The sequence below is a fragment of the Diabrotica undecimpunctata genome, chromosome 7, assembly GCF_040954645.1.
Source record: "Diabrotica undecimpunctata isolate CICGRU chromosome 7, icDiaUnde3, whole genome shotgun sequence".
In the NCBI taxonomy this organism is placed as follows: domain Eukaryota; kingdom Metazoa; phylum Arthropoda; class Insecta; order Coleoptera; family Chrysomelidae; genus Diabrotica; species Diabrotica undecimpunctata.
Window position 1 is genome coordinate 50,728,729 of NC_092809.1, and position 16,286 is coordinate 50,745,014.

Below are 16,286 nucleotides of genomic sequence, written 5' to 3' on the forward strand. Positions count from 1 at the left end.
GAATGGTCAGGTCATACCAGCTTCCGGTAGGGAAAGCGTGGTCAATAAAGACGTATAAATATTAACTATGGTTTATCATCATATTTATATAATTCATTAATTAATGACCATCATAACAAATTTCCATGTTTAATGGAAAGGACATAATTATTCCTTGTCTTACAGTTGCCAATGGTCATTCCATCTTGGTTTTCAAGACAAATAATTTCACTTATTTCTGTGAGAGAAATTATCACTTTATTAGGCTAGCCCTTTTTTCTATAATCTCCTACTAAATGCTTATTGGAATCTAGCGTTTTTTCTCTCAATTCCAAACTTGTATATCAGTTGTCAGTACAATACGTTCTGGAGTGTCCTGATTATTTTCTATTCCTGCATACATTTTTAATATTGTTCTGAAGGTATTCGTATTAACGCCGAAATAAACTTATTTTAAAGTAAAATTGTGGCTTATTCTCAGTAAAAATAATTGTAAATTATTTATTTTTAAATATATCCAAGATCAGAACATACCTTAAACAACACTGTTTAAAGCCTAATCTTCCCGAAGCAGATGTATTCGTTTGGAAATTATAACGACTTAAAATTAGTCACTAAAATTTCTGTTAGGGGCTTTAGTTTGTATTTACATCAGTTTGATCTGCCAAGGAATTATCAGCAAAAAGGATCATCCACAACAAAATCTCAAATCGGATTCTGGGCATGACGTTCTCTGCAAAATTATTGATGGTAATTTCGTCGTTGCTCCAGTAGTATACAATTTTTGGCATTTTTGCCAAATTTTCAGTATTTTTTGTTGGAACTTACTGATGTAAGAAAGAACTTAGTTTTGGCATATTTATACTATTTAAAAATTAAACAAAACACTGACAGTGGTCAAAAGTATTTTATTAAAAAACAATAAATATAATTTTCACAGAAAATATCACTTTCAAATTTTCTTAAGTAGTAACAATCTATAAAAATGTAAAAAGTACATTTTCTGTCGAGATCTGTATGACGCAACACGATAGGCACCTAGTCAAGTAATCTAAATCGACATCAAAACAAAAATATCGTAGTTACTGAAACTTTAACCTGCGTGTCTAAGCCAATACACTAGCCAATAGTGTTAATTATATATGTAAGGCTATTACATTTTTAACCAATGTTCTATTTTCATAACTACTCCATAAAATAATAATTAAGCAACCGTTACTACATTTAAAAGTTGTCATAAAGTTTATGTAAGATTTGACTTTTCCGTCATTTGTCGTTGGCATCAAGTGATGCCAACGAAAAATACAAATAACGTGACAACTGACAATTTAGTGGTGTTAAAGATAAAATGCTAAAAGAAGGAATACCATAGATATAATAAGAATACATTCTTATTATGTCTATAAGGAATGCCGTGATTGAAATAATGATTTAACTATCAGCTGTGAAGGAATAAATTAAACAATATAGTTAAACTCGATTAATTATTAATATTGAACACTCTTGTCATCTTTAAATAACTAGTTCAATATAAAACATCCAAACAGTTCATGAGTGTTGCTGATAGTCCAATAACATCAATTGAGCACCAAGAATTAAACATTTTCAGAAGTGCTTTTCAGCCTATTCCCGCACGAGTTGTATCTTTCTGGTTAATACTGATTCTGCACACAGTTCGTTGAATTCATTTTGGAAAAACAACAAATGATCAGAGATTGTTCGAACAAAATTATCTTCAACGAAGTGGTTAATGTAAGTTACTTTGTAATCATTAATTACACTGATAGTTAAAAAAAATTGCTGTTTATCACATTATTAAATAATGTCACTGTTTGTATTTAATATTTTTAATATTCTAAGAAAAGTACTGTCACAGGATCCACACTGAAATCCATGTTTCATGGATCTAATATGCTGAGCAGCACTACGGCACTAAGGTACCGACAAGAAGTGGTATACCCTCATTTACACTTTGATATATTGCTTCTCGAAGTTTTACCAACACTAGAGACCTCGCTGAAGTGATCAAATAAAACACGATTGGGATTGCGTCTACAGAACAGACAGCAACATTTTCAAATATTCTTTTCTTGTACATTTTATCTGATTACCTAAATAGAGACATACCAAAAGACAGGTAGCCAAATAATGTCAACGGTATAGAAGTCTCAGCAAATAAAACTAGACACATCTCTGAAAATAACATCAATAAAATGTCATGCCTCTGTGTAGACCGGATCTGATCTGGCTTAGTTCTGATTCTCAAAAATGTTTTAGAATTGTTAAACATCTTCCGTTCCATAGTCTCTCATAAATACTTAGAACCGGATGGAGTTCAACTTTTGCTAAAATCATGGATGGGAAAGTACTAAAAGTCGATCTTTTCCATCCTTGTTTTTAGCAGAAGTACTAAATCAGTTTTTTGATTGTTCAAACAATCAAAGGAAAGGATAAATTCAAATACCTGGGGTTTATAATCACGAAAAAGGCAACAACAAGATAGTAGCAACAGAGATGGAATGCCTGCGAAGATGCTGCAGAGTAACAAGAATGGATAGGAGAAGTAATGACGAAATAAAGCAAAGAACATCAATAGAAACAGACATACTAACATATATAGAACAAAAAAGACTAAAGTGGTATGGACATGTAAGAAGAACTAGCGACAGCAGATGGATAAAGAGAATAACCGAATGGAGCCCCATACGAAGGAGGAAAAGAGGACGACCCCGAAAATCCTGGAGGAACGAAGTAGACGACGCCATGAATAAGAGAGGACTAAACGATGGAGAATGGAACAACAGAGAGAGATGGAAACGGTTGAGCGAGGGAAGGCAGTGAATACTGTAGAATCCCTAAATATATATATACTAAATCAGTTTGTACCTTCTTACATAGAAATCAACAGTCAACTTCACAAGGACTAATTAAAAAAAAAAAAATAGGGAAGGTTAATTATTTGATGACATTAGACACTTTGACTATCCCTAAACAAATCATACAATATAAAATGTCTTAACAATTATTGTTAGAGTTGTTCTTTTAGGAATCCTACCGACTGCGCACACTGAAGACGGTTTTTTGAATGAATTTTGGAATTGAAGGGCGATTTTTTGAACAAAATCATCTCCACAAATGAGGTTCATTTTGATCATGTTGAAATAAGGGTCTTATCAACACCTTCCTCCTAGAAGAGAAAAGAAGAAGATTTCATGTTGAAATAGTTACTTATAGGAATTGTTGAGAACGTCTTCAACCATAGATTTGTTTTAGTCACGTTAAAATCGTTCATTATTGTGATAGTTGAAAAATAATTGCATCTACAACATGTCACTATAAATCTTCAATATTTTTAACCCTCAAAGAAACCTACTGTCAATAGGATCCACACTGAAATCCATGTCTTACGAATTCAACCTAACTAATACGTATTAAGTCTCGACGTTATATGGACGCTAGCGGCTCACTGACCTAATCAAATATGACTGACGTTTATAGAACAAGCATAAACGTTTGTACATTTTCAAACAATCCTTCCTTGTAAATTTCATCTGACTTCCTAAATAGAGACAAGCAGCAGTGCGAAGAAATTTACAGCTAGTCAAATAATTTCAACCTTTTATAAGAAAGTCTAAGCAAACAAAACTAGACACCATGACAAACAAATGGAGATGAAAAAGTCCTATCATCTCTTCTATTGATGTTTTTCGTAGAAGTACTGAAAGTTCATATTCCCCATCGATTTCTAACTAGTCGCATCCATACCTAAAATAAGAACGATAATACGAATGTATTATATTGAATGTCAACCGCGCAAGGATTAATTAAAAAATGGAGAAAAACTAGATTATCTAGTGATATTAGATACTCTGCTCCTGAAGAAATTGTACAATACAAAACATTCTAACAGTTGGTGATTAGTGTTTCTGAGAGTCTAATAATATAAATTCGACAACCTGATCAATAATAAAACATTTTCAGAAGTCCTCACAAGCCTATTCTCGTTAAAGTTGTTCTTAAAAATTAATACTCATTATAAATGTTGAAGATGTACGTAAAAAAAACTATTATCAGGATCCACTCTGAAATCCATGTTTAACAGATCCAGCAGACTGGACAGAACCTTGAATCCTTTTTGAGTGTTCATATACGTTTATTAAGTTTATTCTTAGACAATCCTTCTTTGTAAATTTCGTCTTATCTCCTATACACAGTCTGGTGGTATTTAGAAGAAATTTACAGTCAACTAAATACAATGGTAAAGAAGTAAGTTGAACAATTTTTCTGACCTGCAGACTATTTAACAATTTGTAATATTTGTCAGCATGGAGGATACTGTTCTGCTCAGTAACTCGACTGATTCCATTCTCAAAATTGTTTTGAAGTGTCAAATGCTCTTCCATTTCGCGATCTGTCATCATTATTGTCAAGGACGATGAGTGAAACGTATTATATTAAACAAAAAAATTCAAACGAAGTATGGAAGAATTTTTAAAGCTCTATGTCGAATCTATTAGGAGTTCTATTGACTACAAACTCAATATCTTCCTTACATCAACAGGAAACTATGTACTAAATTTCAATAGGACTTTTCCTTTAGGAGTTATCACACAGACCTGTTGGGTCCTCAATAAATATCATATTGGTACAAAGTTTACTTTTATATATCTTGAATGTTTGTGCAAATTCTTGAAGTTGGAACATTTGGATGGTAGTAGAGCAACAAATCATATATAGTACTACTTCAATTACTGTCCAGCGTGTATTTTAATATGTTTTTTGCGAACTGAATGCCAGAGGATTACCAAAGTGAAGTCCTGGTGAACAATTAACGAAAGAATTCCTCCCACGATTCAAAGTTTGCTGTCTTCGCTCTGTGATGAATATTGATGAATAATTTTTATTGAATTTTTTGATGGCATTGACTCTAATGTGTCTCATAGTGTTGTGTATTCCTTCCTGTGCCACAAATACCAATTGAACCTCAGTTAATTAATCGAACCTATGAATTACATGCGTTCTGCTATCGCGCTCTTAAACGGCTAGAGCTATTGCGCAGGATCACTGATTCGAATCTTCATAGTGACACGAATTGTCAAACTGAATCTTGGAAATGGCGAAGTTTAATGTCACTATTAAATGAGGCTAGATACTATCCCAATTAATTTGGGACAGTTTTAAGAGACTTACAGTGAATTGCAATTCACTCTCAGAGTTAATTGCAATTTAATTTGATACGAACTGTCAAACTGAATCTTAGAAATGACGCAGTTTGATGTCATTATTAACTGACTCTAGATACTATCCCAATTAATTTGGTAAAGTTTTGAGAGACTTACAGTGAATTGCAATTCATTCTTAAAGTGAATTGCAATTTAATTTGACACGAATTGTCAAACTGAATCTTAGAAATGGCGCAGTTTGGTGTCACTGTTAACTGACGCTAGATACTATTCCAATTAATTTGGGACAGTTTTGAGAGACTTACGGTGAATTGTAATTCACTCTCAGAATGACTGAATTTGACTGAATTTAAAGTTATAGATCAATTTTGGATTATATACTGTTACTTTTGAAATATTTCTGACTGGATCGTAGATCGAACCATGAACTTGTAAATTACTCACATCGAAGTGGCTCTGCTGACCCTCTAAGCTATGACATAGCTTAAATAGTACATACATTACATTTTTTTATTGTATATACATTGATATATACTTCTCAAAAACTATATTATTTACCTCTAAATAACTTTTAAAGTTGACAGGGTCATTGACTCGTCACTTTTTAGTATACTTGAAACAATATTATTTTTTTATACAAAGTAGAGGGTGTTCAATAAGTGCTTAGTAAAATTAAATAGATGGCGCTAGTAGTATAGAAAATGTTTTATTATTCGTTAGCATCATTTCTCAGCAGAGAGCTTCCAAAATTTCAGGTATATTCACCACAGGTTTAAATTTTATTGTCATTTAATTAAAATGCTAATTTTTTTATTAAAAAAAAAACTAAAAGGCACCAAAAGAGATCAAAGCTGAGGTGAATAAAGTTCATGTTTTGAATGATAAAAATCGAAGTGTATGATGTAGTTAAAGCTACAGAGGTTTCACTAGGTTCAGTCTTTTCAATTTCAAACGAAAAATTGTGTGTAAAAAAACTGAGTAAGATGGGTATGCCTTCAGTAGACAATAAACCGTTTGGTCCACTCTGAGGCTGTTTTGAGGGTTTCCGTAAGAGTACTGATTAGTTTTTGTAAAACTGAATAAAATGAAAAAAACTGAAGTAAAAAAATGAATACATTATTACACTCTAAAGACAAAGGAACAATCAAAACAGTAGGTTTTCGAAGTCGAATGGATTCCGAAAAAGGCAAAGAGGTAAAATTGACCATCAAAGTGATAGGTGCGGTATTTTGGGACGCACGAGGAATCTTTCATATTGAGTACTTGGAAACGGAAAAACAATAATTATAATTTATTATTACGCGTCGTTATAACAACAGTTAAGCGAAGGTATTGAAAAAAGACCTCATTTGAAAAACAAAAGACAACTTTTATTGGAACAATCCACGCGTGAAGACCTGCATAGTTTCGAATGGAAAGTTATGGAATTGGAATTATAATTATTACCACATCCACCGTATTCTGATGATTTGACACGCAGTGATTTATTTTTTTTATTCCCAAACTAGAAAAATGACTCGGCGAACAATGATTGAGATCAAACGAGGAGGTAGTCAGCAAAACATAACCTCTTTTAACATTTTCCCTAATTTCCTAATTATTTTTAGATTGCGTAATGTTAGCGAAACTTTTAGAAAAGTGTTTTGAGCTGAAGGTAGATGATATTGGAAAATACAAAAAATACCAGAAATAATTTGATTTTACATCGTTTTTAAGGACTTACCGAATGCCTCACGTGCCTGATCGGTCACGTATGATATTTTTATTTGGGGATTTTTACAAAACAATATAAATCTAAGTTTTTTGAACAATTTAAAAACTACTTGTGTTAATAGATTCTGTATGTGATCACATTTTGTGTGGATTATTTTATGCAAACTCTAACAACAATAGTTTAAACCATAAACAAAAAGCATAAATACAATAAAGTTATGTATACAAATAAGGATTGGGTATTTGACAGGGTTTTTCTTGAATCGGCGAAGTCGGTAAGCTAACAAACTAAACTCGACTCAGAAAAAAAAAACGGTTTCTCATACCTCTAATATTTCCATTCAACATTGCAACAGAATTCGGTTGAATAGTTTTAAAATTCGAAAGTGAATATCCGACGTATAGCGATGGTGAAACATGAAGGATATATAGCTGACAACCACTGGACAACGCCTAAAATTTTACTGTACTTATAGTAAAATAAACATATTCGTCACTTAAAGTAAAGGCCTGTGTCAAATGAGAGCTCCTAATTGGAGGAACTAGTTAGGTCTTAAACCTAAAAGAATAACATATAATTACGTATACACTTGCATTCTTGTATTATTTACTTGCCAATTCTATAATAAGGGAATTCTTGTAGAAACTAAACTAAGGTTAAAATATAAACAGTTAAAATGTCACCCAAATATTTTCCTTATTTTGATAGGGGGCACCATTTATAATAGTCACCTTGCTTCTATAATGAAATTAAGGCTTAGGTTTTATAAAAATCATACCTATTAAAAACAAGGCGAATATTTCAAACAATACTCTATTAAAAACATAAAAAAAGATATCTTGAAACTTCCAAAGCTACATTTTAACATTTCTATTTTAAAAACTTAGTTAAGTTGCTGCTGAAAATAATTCCCTTATTACGGGATTGGCAAGTAAATAGTAAATTAACCTAAATTCATGCCCATTATATCTCGGGAACCGATTACTAGCAAAATTGGAGGATACGCCGAAATTGACCTGCTAATTGAGGGCTTTCATGTGACACATGTGACAACAATGTCTATCCTACTACAAGTATATACGGTTCTGAAAGTTACAACATTGGTTTATACTTTTATAGTTATAGTTACTCTAAATCAACCAATTGTCTAGATAGTAAAAATCTGACAATTTGGTTTGATTTTAAACGACTCGATTGAAAATTTAAAATGTAGCAGCCTTACCGTATCAACAATATTTTGAAACCCACGGCTATCGATTCGACTGTTTTGGGACAAACACAATATAAATTGTACAAAAGATAATTCGGTAGTACAATTTCATATAAAAATATAAAACACAGTTCGTTTATCACATGTTCATCGAGTAATTGGCTTAGAAATTATTCTAACCTATCTTAGCACAATACTAACATTCTAAAAATTCAGATAAACTCAAATATATTTATTGTAAAAAGCAACGAATTATTTTAAGCAGATCCTTATTAGTTATTAGTCATAAACAAGAACATTGCACACATATACTACAAAATTAAAAACTTGTAATAGTATTGTTGCCCTTGTCTTAATAATGGTCTAATAGACACCGCTTTACAGAGCTATCTTATACATAATTTAAGTTCGTTCGTAATTTACTTCCACTTGTTTCCAATAAGGATTGTAAGTCAGCCAACTATAAAGATAGGAGAAATAGCCTATCTTCTACTTTCGAATTTGTGTTTCAAACTACCTCTAGCAGATGGGCGTCAATATTAGTGAAACTAGTCCCAGAATAGCCGGAACATAAACTTTTCGCCAAAAATGGCAAAAGATCATTCCTTTAGATGTATATTACATGCTCTACAAACAATAATGTAGCAGTGATATCATCGAGCTAAACAATAAATTGGGAACATTAGGAACCTCAAACATGGGAATAAATTAATTACGTTCTGGTTAAGATTACCCAAGAAGATGATCAAGGGCAAGAAAATATTGAATTTTGGAATATTTTAGATCCACCATTGTAGTCTGTAAAAACAACGAAAGCTCAGGATTTGACGAAGTATATCTTGAAATATTCAAATTTATAGAAAGTGATAATAGTGATCTATTAGCAGTTTTATTTAGGACAATTTATGAAGGAAGAACAGCGAGCATATTTTTTTTTATTTCAATACCAAAACAGGCTAATTAGAAAATGTGTGTTAATAGGTTAATAATTGTTACGACTCAAGCACTTAAAGTTTTTATAAAGATACTTCATAAGAGCTCATACAAAAAGTGTGAGGAAGAAGTAAGGTAAAAAAATGTTTTTCTTTGCATTTTCGATTTTAAAAAGACTTATGTCATCACAAAATGTTACATTCTTCACGAAAAATGAGAAAGATCTCAAGTAATAATAAATTTATATTGGTGGCAAAGTTTTCACATTAGAATCGACGAACAAAGAAATAGAAACATTAGTACATAGGAGTAACACAAGGCTGTTATCAGTGCTCATTTTAAAGGTTTTTGTAAGGTCTTTAAAAAAATTTCTTTAAGTGAGTTTTCCATGAAAAACTTACCGTTTTCCGGTTATTCAACATCATATGTTTGGATTTTTGTATTCGATGAATAAAAGTTTACTTTCGAACAGCCATAATTTTGTTAATATTAAGTTTACGGAAATAGTAAAAAAGGATTTTTTTTTTATTTTATAAGCTTCATTTTATATTTAAACATTTTTCCCGATAAAATCTAAATTTTTGGAGATATTCGCGAAAAACCGTTTAAAAACATGATTTTTTGACGTGTCATTCGTGAACTTTAAGTAACGAATAACTCCAAAAATATTGACTTTTCAAAAAAACTCTAAAGAACATTTTTGTTTCTGAGAACTGAGAGAAAGCGAAAGAATAAAACTGCCCTGGACTAGGGCAGAGATACAGAGTTAGAGGGAAGCGTGAAGCTAATACTACTCATCTATCGGCCGACTCAAATCACGTGCACATTTCAATTCAAAGCTGCCAACTCAAATCAACTACAACTATACCACTCACGACGAAATGAGCGCTATTTGCCAACTGAATTGCAGAGCTCACCTATACAAATATAATTACAGGCATTGTTCTTCGATAACTGCAATATTTCAGTATACACGCGATTAGAAATCACAAAATCTTGTGCCACAGAGCTGCCATATACTATCTCTATCATATTTCCGAAGAAACCGCATGATATGGGCTGCCATTGGCAACCTTAGAATTTTCCTTAAGAACAATAATATTCTCATTAACCTCAAGGTAAAAGTTCAATTCTTGGATACTTCCAGTGATGACACACGGTCTAGAGACAATTACGTTGGCCATAACAGCCGACAACAAAATGAGAGTAATACAGCGTGCACTTGAACGACTTTTGCTGGGAATAACTTAAAAAGATTGCGTTCGCAATGAAGAAATATAAAGAACAAAACTAGAGGACGTAACAAAACGCGCTGTTTCATTGAAGTGGTCTTGGGTAGGACATGATGTAGGTTGAAAGACGAGATGGTACCAGATGGACTAAATGCATAGTACAATGGAGACTAGGTTGCATAAGAGAGGTGTGGTCGACCTCCAAAAATATGGCTTGACGATGTCAAGGAATAGGCGGGAAGACAGGTAGCAAGATATAAATTAAAATGGAAACGCCAAGGGGACGTTTACGGTACGAAAAAGAAGAAGAATCAAATTTTGATTTATACGACATATTAAAAATTTTTGGCTGAAGTGAGACTCGAAACAAGTACAACTGTACCACTCACAACGAAATGAGCTCTGCTTGCCAGCTAAATTGCCGACCAACCTCAACAAATATAATAACAGAAATTATTTTTCCAGAACTGCAACACACGATTCGAAATCACAATATCTCGCGTAGCAAGTCTATCAATAGCAATATCTCTTACCGTACTACTCATCCATCGGCTAACTCGATTCACCTGAAAATTCCAGTTTAAAGTCGCCAACCCTGGTCCAAATATTACATTTTAAAATGTTTTTGCCTGAAATGAGGATCGAACCCACTATAACTATACCAATCATAGGTAAATAAGCGTTCGAAACGCGCTGAACTGCCACGACAACAATTACAGAAATTGTTCTTCGGACGACTCTAAAGTTTCAATCTACGGACGATTCGAAATCATAATATCGCGTCAGCAAGCTGCAAAATCATATGTATCACCGTACTATTCAATTATAGGGAGACGTGATTTAAGTTGGTGATACACTTTGGTTTTTTACTGCTGCGTTTGAAAAATGTCTGGCTAGAGTGTAACTCGAACGAGGAACCCACTAAACTAATCACATCCTAGTGAATCCCCCACACACTATGCCAACCTATTAACTCAATGCTTAAATTTAAAGTTATATACATTTTGATAAACAATGAAGTTTACATGTTTAATATTTTGTTTAAAATCTGAACTAATTCGTTGCTTTTTCTTTACACCGACTTATTTATAATTAAAACTGAAATAAAAAATAATTTATTACTTTCCCAACGACAAATTATTTATTGATGATACTTATTTAGGGACATTTGATCATATTACTTTTACGATTCGATAGCAAAAATCATAAAACTTCATTAAACAGTTTTAAAAAACAAAAGCGGTATCAAACTAAGCGATTTGGATAATAAATACTCAAACTCAATTCGATAGCTTTTCAATTAGTTAAAAAATATGTGCCTATGGGAGATTAGAAAGTTCTAATTCCACACGACGATCAGCTGCGTTTGTACTGACTTAATTTGATGATTCGTAGTTGCCTATATTTGAAAGAAAAAAAAAAAACCAGTGCAAAATCTTTGTAGGTTATGAGAACAGAACAATCTCATGACATGATAATATTAATTTAGCAAGATCTACAAAAGAGTATTAGAGAAGATTAAAATAAATAAAAAACTGAAGGAAAATTAAAAGAATCACAGAAAGTTGTTAAAAAAGGAAAGAATAAGTACACAGCTTCATATATTTTTTATTAAATAGTTAAAAAAACCAAACAACAACTTGACAATTTGACAATTTTTGATACAACAAAAGCAATTTGACACGAGAGAAAAAATTACCCTGAAAAAAAATCTTTTTATTGTACAGACTGCTCTAGGTAGTATTTTTCTCGACGGCTTCATATAATTACTTATGGAAGTGGACGCTGTTTAATCTAAACAACAAGAGACTAAAGCAAAAGCCATAGAAATAAGATCGGAAAACGTATGACCTAAAGAAACAGATTTTCACAATGAAATAAAAAAGTGTATATTCACATATTCGAAAAGAATAATTTAGATCGTTCTGACAGCTACTAACAATGATAAATATTGCAACCGATAAAAAATCCAAAAAACGCGTGAGCCTGGAGTTGATAAGAGCTAAAAAATTTTTAAGTTAAACCTATATTTTTTGTCTTAAATTTGTTAAACTGTTAATGTTTTATGACCTCTACGTCATTAGCCAAAAGAAGCATCCATCATTATCACAGAACTTTGTTCTTATGAATTTTAATTAAAAATCGATTAAAACTGTACCAATGGGAAAGCAATATATTATGAAAAGAATAAATGATTAGCGAAAACTTTGGTACCCGATTGCGGAAATAGTTTAAAATATTTACCAAATCAGAGGAACATTACTGCATTAATGTAGCCAATCATTAACATTTTGACATAAGAAACACAATTGAAATATTCGTTCTTTTATGAATGATAGTTCCTAAAATAATTGTGACGTCACCAATCATATTTTAAGGTTAGGTCAAGGTTAGCCAAGGCTAATCAAACCGTTTTTCCTGCGTGACTCCAATATTCGTTCATTTTGATTTCACATTAATATTTTACTTTAGTTTTTACTGTCTTTGAATGAGATTTCGTAAACATATCTTGCAAAACTCTTGCAAACAGCTTTGACAAAGCAAATAATTTAGTATTCTATCAAAAATTTGTTCATTTTGAGAACGATCTTCAAAAACTCCATAATTATATTAATACTATTGATTAATTTGTTCCTTTATTATTAAATATAATAACAAATGATAATGATAGCGATAATGAATAAATGAATAAATTCGTATACTAGGAGAATAGTATGTGCAATCTAGTATGTGTACAACATATAAGTATAAATTTTATTATGAGGACTCATTACTCTATGCGCATGCCTGTTAATTATACACAATTATTAAGTTATAAACAACGTAATACGTAGTAATGTTCAACTAAACTTGTCGTGATAGCGGTCATACAAACTCTGAATGACAAAAACAAGAAAGAAGCACGTGACCAACAATTTTTCGTGGTTGAGGTTACAAAAGACTAAGGAGTGTAACACTAGACCAGGGAACATAAAAACACAGAACGAACAAGCATTATTAATACTATTATTTCGGGTCCATTTTGTTACTTGATACTTCCAATTAGAACAAAGATCGTTTCTAATAGTTAGCTGTTCCTGTAGTTTGTACCAATTACAGAAATATAGCACTGCTGGATGCGATTGTTTAGAGCAGCCAGTTCAAAAATAAAAATAGCCATTATGATTACCAATCTTCGATTATTTGTAGATTTTAGAAAAGCCTTCGACAAACAAAATAATTGTCCGAAACCAATGATAAACTAAACAAGACAAAAAAACTTTTTAAACAGGCAAAAATGACACTAACCAATACAGACAATAAAGTAACAGTACATAGGAAGAAATCAGAACCTTTCAGAACGAGCCGCGGGGTACAACAAGGACGCTCTTTGTCTACGACACTTCTTAATTTGGCCCCAGAAGAAATACTTGCAATAAGTCACACACATACCTAAGGTACACTATACACACACAAAGACCAATCCTTGGAGTAATGAGAACAAAGGTATCAATTGCCCTAAGAAATGTTGATTAGAAAACGAGCCTTCACTCAAAAATCAAAAACTATTCTAAGAGGCAAAAATTTATAGATTTAAAAGCACAGATAACTCTGTGTACCTAGAAGTAAACATAAACGATAGAAACGAAGACAGTTTGGCGGTACAGAGCAGAATAAATAAAGTTCGTAGAAGCAGGAACAATTCTAAAATTAAAGCATGTCTTTAAGATGATTAAAATAGGAATATGAATATATATCCCAATTACGAGGATTCCTTCTTTAATTTTGGGATGTGGCAACACTGTAGTTTTTAGTTGAAATATATAAACAATACCTTATCTCACCGTCAGACATTCTAGTAAGTTTCGATATCTTTTCACTCTTTACAAACATTCCTAAAGACGAAACTCAAAACATTCTGAAAACTAAATACAGTATCCAGCAAGACCACTTATCTCTCGTTAAACATTGTATGTCCAACACTTATTTCATCTTCCAAAATCAATTCTACAGACAAATAAATGGTGCCCCAATGGCCTCCCCACTATCTCCAGTAATTGCCAATATCTTTATGGAAGACTTCGAGACCCTAGCACTATCCACATCAATGCTCAAACCCACATGTTGGCTACGATATGTTGACGATACATTCGTCATTTGGTCCTAGGGCAGGGATGCTTTGGTGTCTTTTCAAACTCATCTGAATGGTATACATTCTAGTATCCAATTCACGATTGAGGTGGAAACTGATTTATCCCTACCGTTTGTCGACGTTATCCCAAAGAAAGACCAATTCCAAGGTTTTCATCACTCTGCTTATCGAAAACCCACACATACAAATCGTTACTTGGATGCCAACTCTCATCATCCACCTTCACAAATTAATTGAGTAATTAATACCCTTGTCTCCAGATCCATACGCCTTTGCGATGATGCAAGTAGATCCGCTGAGCTCTCTAGTTTAAAACAAGCCCTCGTCCAAAACGGTTACCACGAAAATCACATCAATAGGAGCATCCACAGACATCAATCTCAACCTAAAGACTTGGGTCTTCATCATACGAAAGCTTTTCTTCCTTACATCAAAGGTATCACTTACAAAATAGACAAAATTCTTAAATCAAGAGATATTTACCCCTTAACAAAAACTTTCATCTCTTGTCCGACCAATCAAAGGCAACATTCCAAACGAACAACACGGAATTTATAAAATTCCTTGTGCAGACTGCCCCCGATCTTGTATAGGACAAACAAATCGTAGAATCCAAAATAGGATTTATGAACATTCCATTTCTGTTCGAAATTCCGATACAATTTCAGCTCTAGGACACTATCTTCATACAGGTCACAAAATTGATTTTGAAAACTCCAGAACCATAGCACACATCCGCTCCCATAAACCAAGAATTATCCGAGAAGCCATAGAAATTGAACAAAGGCCAAATTGTTTCAATAAAAGAGATGACGACATAGGGTTACCTTCGACATGGAGATATCTCATAAAGAAAATATCATCCGTTCCACCCGCCAATCAAAATCCTACTGTCAGAAATGTTCGCGTCAACTTCTGCGCCAATCCCCACGCCAACCTCCATCCAAACCACGTCACCATTGACGGTATAAATTAACCATCCTCTGTTCCCGGACGTTTGACATTTGTACTGTCAAGGAAAGTGACAAAATGTAATAATATTGAGCTGTTACAATTACAGAACCCTTTTAGAATAAATAATAATAATAATAAAAAAATACGGATTGTTGGTTGTTTTTAGAAAATGGGTTTTTTACTATCAATTAAAAGAAAGTAAACAGGAGTGCATTGATGATGAGTTTATGTGGTAAAGAATTTAAATTTGGTCAGAGAGAGTTTCTTGAAGTTACTAAAAGTGACAAATTAATTGCATGGTCAATGATTTTCAACATCAGACTAAGCCGTTGAAGCTTTTAAAAAGGAGATTTTGCTTGTTATATACTTAACAACCACCATCATGAAAGAAAGACAGCAAAAAGTGCTTATTTGGTATGGACATGTAGAGGGAATGACACAGCATCCCGTAGGGAAATTATTATTGGATTGGAAACCTCCTGCAGGCGAAGAAAACGAAGACGACCAAAAACAACACGGTTTGCTGGAGCCCAAACAGCAATGTCAGAGAGGTGCAGAGCGCTATGAATCAGATATTATATCTTATGAAGATAAAAAAATCGGTTTAATCGGATGAAAATTTGACAAGCAATTAAAACAAAATACTTTTGTTTTAATTACAACAAAATACTTTTGTTTTTTTCCCTATTGAAATTAAAGCAACATCCCTCCCAAGAGATTGGTTTTTAAGGCTATGAATTATGGACATTGAATAGAAAAGAAGGTATAACTGGAGATCTGAGGCAAAAAATAATACAATATATCTACTGAGACAGAAAAACTTAAGATGGTTGTACGACGAACAGCCAACCAACCGAAAAAGGAAGAAGTCATAGAATTACATGGAAAGTCATTAATAAACAAGAAGTACGAGAAGAAAATGACTGCACCATGTGAAAAAACTGAAGAG

The 16,286-nt window shown here is 32.7% G+C and overlaps 1 protein-coding gene across 2 annotated transcripts in view; it reads right to left on the reverse strand.

Annotated features, from left to right (window-relative positions):
- Positions 1-867: 867 nt before the first annotated feature.
- Positions 868-16,286, reverse strand: part of LOC140445337 (eukaryotic translation initiation factor 2-alpha kinase 1-like) — a 42,741-nt gene continuing 27,322 nt past the window's right edge. The window contains exons 6-7 of one of the 2 annotated variants that reach the window (XR_011951386.1): positions 3,639-8,776; positions 868-3,595 (exon numbers count right to left, since the gene is read on the reverse strand). The gene's annotated coding sequence lies outside the window, so the exon portion shown is untranslated. Of the gene's footprint in view, positions 8,777-16,286 lie in introns of both variants that reach the window. The other variant, XM_072537309.1, reaches the window with a different exon arrangement.